This window comes from Camelus ferus, chromosome 14 (genome assembly GCF_009834535.1).
Source record: "Camelus ferus isolate YT-003-E chromosome 14, BCGSAC_Cfer_1.0, whole genome shotgun sequence".
Classification (NCBI taxonomy): domain Eukaryota; kingdom Metazoa; phylum Chordata; class Mammalia; order Artiodactyla; family Camelidae; genus Camelus; species Camelus ferus.
Genome location: NC_045709.1, coordinates 54,724,559 through 54,736,651, shown reverse-complemented (window position 1 = coordinate 54,736,651; position 12,093 = coordinate 54,724,559). Strand labels below are relative to the sequence as shown.

Genomic DNA, 12,093 nt, shown 5'->3' with positions numbered 1-12,093 from the left:
AACATATTTCCCTCTGCAATTTACTTACTAAATAAGGAAAACTAAGTAGAAATATTGACATCAATAATAAAATTGTGTTGAACTGGTATATCTACTGAACATTTTGAAGGTGTCAAGAGAAAATACATTTATTTAAAACACATAAAGCTGTTATAAAAACTGACCTTCAAGTCCAAAAGAAAACCTCAATAAAATAATTTTAAAAGCATATTTTATATGGCATACATCAATTAGCAACTATGTGTTTTTCACTTAAAAAAAAAACTTGTATAATGTAGGCAAAGTATTGCTTCTAGTAGGGTAAGATATAAATGTATTCATTTCAAATGATGATGAATTGAAAATAAAGGAATTTACCCAAACTTCCAAAACTCTGAAGAATAACAAGAAGCAAAAGCAATTTTTAAAGTAGAGGTAGAAACAAATAATAATGGAACAGAAAACAATAAGGAAATACATTTAATGAATACAACCAAAAGCTGGTTCTTTGAAGAAGATCAATGAAATAAACTTTTCCAAGCATGAATAAGGAAAAATTGTAAAGAGAAAAAGATAGCATTAAAATTAGAAAAGATACATAACAGAGGAAGTTAAAACTGTAATACATTTTATGCTGACAATATTGGAATATTAAATAAAAATTACTGAGTAAGAATAATTCAAACAGAGCTCATCAGGTATAAAGAATTAATCCAATGACTTGCCACATGCAGAAGAACAAATGAGTGCTGCTTTAAGCAAATAGTCTTTAAATATTTATTCAAATTTTATTATCAGGAGTAATGAAAAATCACTGAATCCTTCCCATATACTAGGTACTATCTAAGTACCTCATATAGATAATTTAATTTAATCCTCACAAAAAAACCTATGGGGTACACAAAATTTATTTAAAAATTATTTATTCACATAGCTAGGGTGAGTGGTCAAGTCAAGATTCAAACTAAGCTATCTGGCTCCAAAAGCCCATTCTTAACCTCCATGCTTTTATGCCTTTTGTTAGTAAAAGCGTAAGCCTGCTTCTTGAGGTGTGTGACTCCTATATGAGAACCCCATAGTTCCTTTCTTTAGGCTTGACCAAAAGTAGATTTCACTATCATTAGAACATAAGGAGCTATTAAAGATTCACTGAATCTTCTGTAAGCACAATGCAACAGGGGGTTTGTGATGTAGAATACACAGCATTTTCTTGGAGAAATCTCCAAGTACTTCTGGGATTGTGGTTCTGAGGTCTCTTGGCTCTTTTCCTCTGTAGTCCTTTACCTTCTTAGGAAACTCCTGGTATCCTCTTACTAAATCTCTATTTCTTTTTTTAATTGAAATATAGTTGATTTCCAATGCTGTGTTAATTTCTGGTGTACAGCATAGTGATTCATTTATACATACATATATATATATTTCTTTTCATACCCTTTTTTCATTATAAGTCATTGCAACTTATTGAATATAGTTCCCATGTTATATAGTAGGACCCTGTTGTTCATCTATCTTATATATAGTAGTTAGTATCTACAGATCCCAAACCTCCAATTTATAATAATTTATAATAAAATAAAAATTTTATTTGAATCTCTATGTATAGGAAAGAGCATTGTGGTTTCCCAAGATTTATCTCAAAACATAGATACCCCAATCTACTCATGAAAACTATCTTAAAGCTTGACAAAGTCCATTATGTCCAAGATAAAAAGTCCCTTTGGCTATCAGAAAAACAATTACTTTTTAGGAGGAACCACACTTCTGTGTGTGTGTGACATGAATAAAGTAAAGCCAAAAAATTCATGACATGTGCTGATTGGGAGCACAATAAACTTAAATTATATCAGTTGTACAAGGAGTCATTCTTGGAAAATGAGTTATTAGCACCTTATCTTTATCTATTTTAGTGGTGGTGTATCACCCCGTAGAAATTACACCCCACCTGGAAATCTCTCCTACTTTACTTTTAAATCTTCCCAATCCCTTGGTCACTTATTTATCAATATAACATGAGTAAAATAAGGGTTTAAAAACAAGAAGGACTATAAATCTCCAGTTATTCATATTTGGAGAAAGAAAAGATTTTTATTAAAACAAGTTATTTTCCATAACCAAGAGATAGTATAAGGTAAAAATTAAAGGTACAAAAATCTAGATACAGGCTGCTTGGTGTGAATCTTGGTTCAACCATTCATTCCTGTGTGACCGGAGGAAAGCTTCTTGGCCCATCAGAACTTCAGTTTTCTCTTTTGTAAAGGAACAGCCCTACTTCAGAGGAATGTAGGTGAGATTAAGTGAGATAATATATGACTGCATTTAAGCATAAAAAAAGAGAGAGAATTATTTTTCTGCTTTTTGAATCTTGCTTATATGTATTAATACATATGAAACACGGCTTTTTATTTTATGTTTTGTTGAGTTTGTTTGTTTTCAAGAATCCTAAATTTATGGTGCTTTAACATTTTTTCTTGCTTCCTACACACTTGATTCTTGGGTTTTTCATCCACTTTGAGAGTTTCAGTGATAATTTGCCTGCAGATACCACCCCCCCCCACATTGAGGTGCCTTGGCCCTTCCTAGAACTTCAGCCCAAACCTAAAAAAATTTCCAATGTCCTAATAGATAAATGTACATAGGTACTCCATTCTCACCTTCAAAGCAAATATAACCAATATTAAGAATTGCATCTTCTCTAAACCATTTATCCCATTTTCTCTTTTCCCCTCAAGTGTATCTCTGCTGTCTCAATTATAATGACCAAAACTTTATTATTTAATTAATATCTCCCTGTTTTCCGTTTATAAAATATACGTAGCAAGTTTTAATATATTCTGTATCTGCTAATTTTTCTCACTTTTGTCTGCTTCTTAATATCTTCTTGCCTACTCTCTTAAAATAATACTCTACCCAGGTCTGACCCCTCCAGTCTCTTTCTTTTTCATGTCACATCCTACCTAAAGAGTCATGATTTATCGTGGTAAACCATGACTTCACTCTTCGTCTTAATGGACTACAGAAGTATCACCTAACTAATGAATGACAAGTGAACTCCTCAACCTAAACTTATTTTATTCTGCTGCTTCTACGTCACCACACCACTGTGGACGCCGCATACCCCAGCAATTATAATTCTTGAACAAATCTTAAGCGTTCCAACTTCCGGCTTCTAGCTTAGTCTCCACTTTCTAAATGTGATTGCCCTCCCTTTCACTCTGAAGAGATCCTACCAGTATCAAGGACCATGACTTTCACGAACTGCTTGTGACTGAACAAGTAGATTTCCTTTCTTTTCCTCAATTCTTGTGATATTTTGTTTGCAACTTAATGGCAAATATACTCAAAATATTGTTTGAGACTTCATAGTGTTTCATCAGCTTCAAACAGGAATTTGAATACTAAATCTATTTTAGAAAATTATTAAACCCTTTTTAGTCTGTACTTTTGTTTGTATTGTGGGAAACCTACTTCATATAATTTAGCATAAAAAGCTTAAAGCATTGAAAACAGAACCAGGCATATCATAAGTTCTCAATAAATATTAATTTTCTTATACAGCCACTGGTGATAAAATTACTCTCCAAAGTTTTTAAAAATATGCCCCTATAAAATTGTAACTTTCTTGAGCACAGTCATTCTAATTTTGACATTCCTATTTATCTCTCACCTTTGTAGTCTCTGTGCACATTCTTACATGGAGTCAGCATTTAGTAAAATTTATGAAGTAAATTCCATTGGCTAACAATCATCATCATAATTCATATTATAAATTTAGATGGTTCCTTAAACTTGTCATTTTTTATTAGATGTTTACTGATATTAATTCAGTCTCTGATTTTGACTAGTATTAATGACATGAGAGGATAGGAATGCTTGACCTGCAGGTTCTGAGGTTAACATTGTACATGAGAACTACTGTTCATGGAAAAATGCATGATTTTTCTGGAAAACAATTCCAGGAAATATACTGCTATATAGATTGGGTTATATCCATCCAGAATAGTATTGAATGTCTGCTATATCCATTGCTTTGTCCAAATTTAGATTATGAGTAAAAGAGTCATACAAAGTTTACTAACAGGAAAGAGTAATTGTTTTAGACAATGTTCCTCCTCATTGTATCAAAATATTTCACACATGTTACCCAGTGGAGATAGAACAGAGAAATGTTAGTTTTGAAAACATCCCTCAAAAAGGTAAAATTCATGAGAAAATTTTTGCAATATGAGTTTAATTTACTATTAAAAATATTATATATGATATATGTTGCATTATTCTTCTTTTCTATTGTCTATTTTGGGTGGTGCTATGTCCTTTTTATGTTATGAAGCATAATGATATTCCAAAGAAATATTAGGAGGTTACATGAGTATGAAGTAAGCGCAAGAATGGTCAAGTTGTGTAAGTATTTTATTAAGTGACAAAACCATTTAATGTGCTTTTATCACTGCAATGTTTCTTCTATATTAATGAAGTAATATTTAATTCTACAAAACAAACTTTGGGAAGTTAAAATTGAATAACATTATCAACTCAGTGTTGAAATGAGATTAATGAGAAATGTGACATGTAAGCATCATGCCACAATGCCATTAATCACAAACAGATATCACAAATTAGTGAAACCCCAGTAAATGCCTATTAGACACAATTTCCCTGCAAAGTAGACATAAAGTAAATTCAGTGAATATTGGGTCTAAAGTAAGTGAAATCTATGCTAATTTCCCCATAGTTTTCTTCTCTAAATATTTCAATTCTTCTTTTCTCACTAAAGCCCAGAAAATATACTTGGCAAACTGTATGCCAAAAACATAAACCAAAAAGTAGCATGGTGGATAAATCATCAATGATAAAATATTAAGACTCATCTCTTCCCATGGGCACACCAAAATTACAACTATTTATAGAGCAACTCTTGATGAGATAGACTAGAATCTAGTAGAAAAGATCTTCTACAACTAACAATACAAAGAAGGAACCACAATGAAATGGGTAGGAGGGGTGGAGATGTGGTACACTCTAACCCTTACTCCCAGGTGAGTGACTCACAAACGGGAGTATAATTATAATTGCAGAGGTTCCCCCTAAGAAGTGAGGGGTATAAGCCCCATGTAGGGCTCCCCAGCCTGGGAATCCTGCAAGATGAAGCTCTAGAACATTTGTCTTAAGGCCAGTGTGGCTTACATTTGGGAGAGCCAAAGGGCTGTGGGAAACAGAGACTTCACTCTTAAAGGATGCACATCAAATCTCACATACTCTGGAGCCCAGGGAAGAAGCAGCAATTTAAAAAGAGCCTGAGTCAGACCCACCTGCTGATTTTGGAGAGCTTCCTGGAGAGGCAGGAGGCACCTGGAGTTCACCCTTTTATTTCTTTTCTATTTCACCCCTGCCCTAAGAAAGTTCCTGTCACAAAGCTGCTCTGCTCTCATGCTGGGGTACCTAAACCTCAGGGAAAAAGTATCCCTCTGACCTGAAGAATCAAGAAAGGGACCCCAGTGATCCAAAGAGTGTTGGGAGATTTCCATTATTTTGTCTTTCTTTACTCCTATCAGCTGTGCCTGAGACTGACTGTAGTACTACAAAAGTGTTCACTAGCACAAAAGGCTAACCCATGAGAGAAACTCTGGCTTCCAGTCAGGAGACTAGGAAAAGGGGCCACAGGGAACCAAAGAGTGGCTGGGAAATTGGGGAGGTGACAGTTGGAGAAAGGGAGGCCCAAAAACTGTATCTGGACTAATAAACCAGGCTCACCCATCTGTGCACTAATAGGACACCAGGAAACATGATCCGAGCTTTGAGAATGGAATCATTGTTTACACCAACACCTAAGTCCTAGGCAAATCCTTGAGTGAACAGGCACAAGAAAATTCAAACAGCACTGTATAAATTTGGAAAGCTGAACTGACAATGAAAGCACTGCCTGCAGAAGGCAAATCAAAACTTTTGATCTTAACTATGCCAACTGTCTATTAAAGCAAACAAGAAAACAGAAAATGCACAGTTAATTTTCAAAGAATTTTAACAGATCTCATATTTTACAACATAATATTCAAAATGTCCAGGATATAATCCAAGATCACCTGACATTGAAAGAACTGAGAAAATTTGGCTAACGTTAGGGGAAAACATTAAATGCCAATCCCAAGAAGACTCAGATGTTGGAAATCAGGCAAAGATGTAAAGCAGTTTATTACCATGCCTCTTGAAGTAAAGTTGCAACACGGGTTGCAACTCTCAAAGTAAATAGAAATTTTCAGCAGAGAAACAGAAACCATATTATAGAACTGAGTGCCAAACAGGAATGTTATAACTGAAAAATAAAATAGATGCAATGAAAGTTTCACTGCATGGGCTCAATACCAGACATGGAAATTAAAAAGAAAAGATTCAGTGAACTTAAAGATAAATTAGCAGAACTTTCCAATCCTAACAATAGAAGAAAAAAGAAGATCGAACAAAAATAAGCAGAGCTCAAGCACCTGGGAGTCTAATATCAGAAGATCTAATCATCACTTCATGAGCTTTCCAGAAAGAGAAGCCAAAGTGTTTGGTTCATAATTAAGAATTATTTGAAGAAATAATGGTCTGAAAACTATCTCCCCAAATTTTAATACAGTTTCATCATTCTCTTCAGCTTAGGTAAAAGTTTGTCTCCCAAAGAACAGTCTTTCCTTAGTAATGAAACTCTAGTATTGTGTCTGGCTGAAATGAAGACATCCTTCTTGCTTCATTTGCATCAGATGTGGCAACAGAACTATGTGCTGGCCAATGGCATGTAAATGGACATGATTTGAGTTACTTCTAGGAAAGAGTTACCCTTGCAAGGAAATGGCATGTTTTCCTTCCTCCTTTTTCTGTTTGTCTCTGCCTGAAATGTAAATCTTTTAGATCTAGTATTAAATGCTTATTGATATGAGAATGAAGACAATGTCCTGGACTTGGGACAATGGAGAAGAGCCAAAAGATAGAGGGAAATGGACCTCAACAACATGGACCGAGAATGCAAGGACTGTTACAGGGCTGAGAAAAAATTGTTTAAACTATTATCATTCAGTTGGGACTTTGTTATAGAAGCCATACATTTATCCTAACTAATACAGAACCTTAGCTCAATTACAATTCAGACACTCCCTTGGCACACAAACAAAAATAGCTCCTCCTAGTTACTTTCTATCATGTGATTTTACTTATTATCTTCATAGCACCTATTACCATCTCAACAATCTTTTAAATATACTTAGCTGCACATCGTTTTCTCTGAACAGTATTTGGATTTTCCCAAGCACATATTTATGAATTTCTCTTACTAATTTAAAAATATTGAAGGCCAAATGAATCAATATTATTTTAAGGTCTTAATTCCATGGAATTAATAATTTCCAGGCTAGCTATAATATCAAATCTAAAAGAAAAGATGAAGAATATCCGAAATTAAAAATTCAGTTATTTTATTAATTAATGTCTTAATTCATTTTAAAACTTAAAACACAATGTTTAATTTAAAGGCTTAAAATTTGTGAAAAATAAACACAAAAGCTAAAAAGCCAAAAAAGCACAATATTTAACACTGAAAAAAGTAGGCTAAGTATTTGCATTTGCCATTTCTGCAACGCATACTGGACAACAGCTCATATTTTATTGAGTCTCCAACAGATGGAAGGATGGAAGAAAACTAGTGTCACTACGTAAGAGGTGGGAGACATTCCAAAATTAATGATGGAAAATATAAGCAGTTTATTCTATGCATTTTTCCAAACTAAAAACAAATAAACAAACAAACAAACTTATATTTTATGAAACAGTAAGTTATTAAAATTAGTATAGCCTGGTATGAATTAACTATATAAAGAGTCATTGTAAATGTTGGAAACTGACTGAGCTGCTGTTTCTTTGTACTTTACTTCAATATTGATTTTTATCTACTTTTTAAATTTTATTTTAAATTACAAATTCACTTAGAATGGTGATTTTTAGCTCTTTTTGTTATATACTGGTGCTTTCTTATTTGCTTTATTTTTTGTCTGTTTGTTTTCTTCAGAAGCAAATATGCATTGGTTTGCTCGAATTACCAGCTGTACATGAATCAATTACATGCTAACTCTAAACCCACTTCTTTATCTACTATTCTCAAAAGTATAAAGGAATGTTAAGTCTGTTAGAGCAATCATATTTCATAGATAACCTAAAATCCTTCCTTGTGTACAAAATTATGCTTTCAAACTTGGGTATTTTAATTACTAGCTAGTAACAAAATAATAATGAGCCACTTCACATAGTAGTGTAGTACTAATACATTGAAATACCAACTTAGCATTAATAAAATAACTGTGTATTCTCCAATGAGCACATTCTTTGAGATAATTCTTATGGGTGGGAGGAGGAGACTGGCAGTGAAAAATAGATGGTTGTCCCTAGCATGACTTCAGTTGGCTGCATGAAATGAAACACCAGACCACATTGGACCAACAAATAGTGTTAGCTGTTTCTCATATGTCAAAAAGTCTAGAGGTTGGTGTCCAAGAATGCCTGATTAATTAAATGGAGTCAACGACATTCATAATTCCATCTTTCTGCTTCAGTTCTCTTAGCTTATGATGTTTATTCTTGTATTTGTTTCCTCAAAGTGTGGGTTAAGCTATTGTAAAAATATGGTTGCTCAACATATATTTTAAGCAAAAAGAAGAAGAAAAGTGTGCAAGAAGGGAGTACATTTTTTTCTAGAACTGTAGCAAAAAACCCAGTTCTGTCTTTGAGGAAAGATGTGGAATTTGACTGGTTACATGGCACACAAAACAACACTGAAATTTTATTTCTAATAAAGAAAATGGAACAGAAAAGTTGTATATTACCTAGGCAACTATATTACAACTATTCTTTTCCAAATGTCTTTGCCCTGCAGTAAATAAGCCTGTGAGAAGTCACATAATTTGGGGAACACACTCAGCCACACACAAGTCCTCTTCTTCTAAAACACAATACTGAAGGTTAAAAGCACACATTCTAGTGTCTTATTCTTTTCCCAAATTTCACTGAACATGTAAACATCACTCTCAGATTGCTCAGGCTACTCACTCCATGATTAAGACATTTTTAACTTTAAACACAAGATTACACTACTAGACAAGAGAACCTATTTTAAAGCTACAGCAATTAAGACAGTTTGGTACTGTACCAGAATAAACTAATAGACCAATGTAATAGAATATGTAGTGTAGAAATAGATCCACACATTTATGGTCACTTGATTTAACTCTGATGTGAAAATATAGTTTATACAGAAATAATGGTTATAATGGACTATAAGTGGGACTCTGATGATTGAACACCCATACTGAAAAAAAAAAAAAAGATGAATCTTGACTTCATATCACACACAAAAACCAACTTCAGGTTGTCTACAGATTTGAACAGAAAAGGTAAAATAACAAAGAAATGAAAAAAAAATAGTATATCTTCATATCTTTGTTCCAAAAATTACTTCTTAGGTAATATGCAGAAAAGTGCTAATTGTAAACAAACAAACAAACTGATGACATAATTAACTTCACTAATATTAAGAATTTTGTTCATCAAAGACACCAATAGCATAATGAAAAAAGCAAACTGCAGAGGGGGAAAAATATTTGAATTACCTATATATGACAAATTACTTCTATTAGATATGGAAATTAAACTTACAAATCAATAAGAAAAAAGAGGCATGAAGATATCAGTGAAGTCACAGGATACAATATCAACATACAATAATCAGTTGCATTTCTATACACTAACAACAAACTATCTGAAAAAAAAATTAAGGAAACAATCTTATTTACAGTAGCACCAAAAATAATAAAATACTTAGGATTAAATCTAACCAAAGATGTGAAAGATTTGTACACTGAAAACTATAAGGTGCTGATGAAAAAAATGGAAGGACACAACTTATTGCAAAAATACCCTGTGTTAATAGATTAAAAGAAATAATATTATTAAAAGATCATACTACCCAAAGCAAACTACAGTCAAAGCAATACCAGGAAAGAATAAAGCTGGAGGCATCACACATCCTGGTTTCAAACTATATGATAAAGTTCTAGTAATCAAAACAGTATGGTACTGTAAGAATGGAGCAGAATGGAGAGCCCAGAGATAAATCCACACATATATAGTCAACTAATCTGTAACAAGGTTGCCAAGAAAACACAATGGAGAAAGGATAATCTCTTCAATAAATGGTACTAGGAAAACTGGATATCCACAGCAAAAGAATGAAATTCAATTGTCATCTTATACCGTATACAAATATCATGTAGAATGGATTAAAAGTTTAAGCATATGACCTAAAATAGGAAAACTCCTAGAATAAAATATAAGAGGAAAGCTCTTGACGTTGGCCTTGACAATGATTTCTTGTATATAACTCCAAAAACTTCTGCGCTATAAAGTTTCTGCACAGCAAAAGAAACAATTAATAAAATGAAACGGCAAGCTATAGAATGAGAGGAAAAACGTGCAATTATACAGTGATATGGGGTTGGCATCCAAAATATATAATGAACTCATATAAATCAATAGCAATAAACCAAATAACCCAATTTAAAAATGGGCAAAATAACAGAAGAGATATTTGCCAAAGAAGACATACAACAAATACATGAAAAGATGCTCAGTAACACTACTCAGGGAAATGCAAATTAAAATCAAACAAGACATCATCTCACACCTGTTAGAATGTTTTTTATCTAAAGAAAATAGATAACAAATGCTGGCAAGGAAGTTGAGAAAAGGGAAGTGTTGTGTATAATATAGTGGAATATTATTCAGCTATAAAAAAGAATGAAATCTTGACATTTGCAAGAACTTGGATGAACCTGGAAGACATTATGCTAATGAAGTAAGCCAGACAGAGAATGACAAATACTATGTAACCTCGCTTATGTGTTGAATTTTAAAGAAGTCAAACTCACAGAACTAGATTGTTCAACAGTGGCTATCAGGTGATGGGGGTGGAGGAAATGGGACAATTTTGGTCAAAAAGTACAAAACTTCAGTTATAAGATGAATAAATTCTAGGAACCTAATGTACATCAGGGGATTATAATTAATAATAAGCTATTGCATAGTTGAAACATAAGAGTAGATCTTAAGTGTACCCATCACACTTACACAAGGTAAACTATATGAGGTGACGCATGTATTGATTTAATTATGGTAATCACTTCACAATGTATACATATATCAAACCATCATACTGTATACCATTAATATGTAAATTTTTATTAATAATTATGTTTATTCCTCAATATATCTAGGGAAAAAAGGAAAAAGAGAGGTATCACAATAGAAAGTGGCAAAGAACTTGAATACATACTTTAAGAAGTGGTTATTTAAATGGTTATTAAATGAATAAAAAGACACTTGACTTTTTTTTGTCATGGGATGAATGAAAATTGAACCAAAATGAAATATGCACAAATGTTACAATAGCTAAAATGAAAAAGATTGAAAATTTACCAAATATTGGAAAGAATGTGTACAAACTATAACGCCTCTACATTGCAACTGGGTGTTTAACTTTGCAAAACTGCTTTGAAAACTACATGCTAGGATCTATAAAAGCTGAGCAAATGCAAACCTTACAATCCAGCAATGGCACTCTTAGGTAAATAGCCAACAGAAATGGGTGCATATGTTTAGTTAAAGAAACATACTGGATGTTCACAGCCGCTCTCTTTGTAATAGTCAAAAACTGGAAACAATCCAAATGGCATTTTGCTGCTGAATGGATAATGTGTAGTATTTTCATACAACTGAATATTATACAATATGGAGGTTCAACAAATTTTTGCTAAAAAATCAAATATTCTAGAAGACAAAGAGCTAAATTGAGCATATGTACTGAAACATCCCATATATGGAAGTTCAAAATCAGGCAAAACTAATCAATGGTATTAAAAATCAGAATAATGGTTAACATTTGGGAGGTGTTATCTAGGAAGGCACATGAAAGAGACTTCTGGGAGCTAGGAACGTTTTATTTCTTGATACAAGTCCTGGTACAAGTACAAGTACTGATACAAGTGCTCTTTGTTTCTATGTTTTCAGATGATTGTCTTTAGATAGACCTATAAAATA

The 12,093-nt window shown here is 32.9% G+C and overlaps 1 long non-coding RNA gene across 1 annotated transcript; it reads left to right on the top strand.

The window, feature by feature from the left end:
• Positions 1–587: 587 nt before the first annotated feature.
• On the top strand, positions 588–10,048 carry LOC116668504. The gene is made up of 3 exons (XR_004325606.1): positions 588–598; positions 717–725; positions 9,683–10,048. It is a non-coding gene; the product is annotated as an uncharacterized LOC116668504 (long non-coding RNA).
• Positions 10,049–12,093: the final 2,045 nt, after the last annotated feature.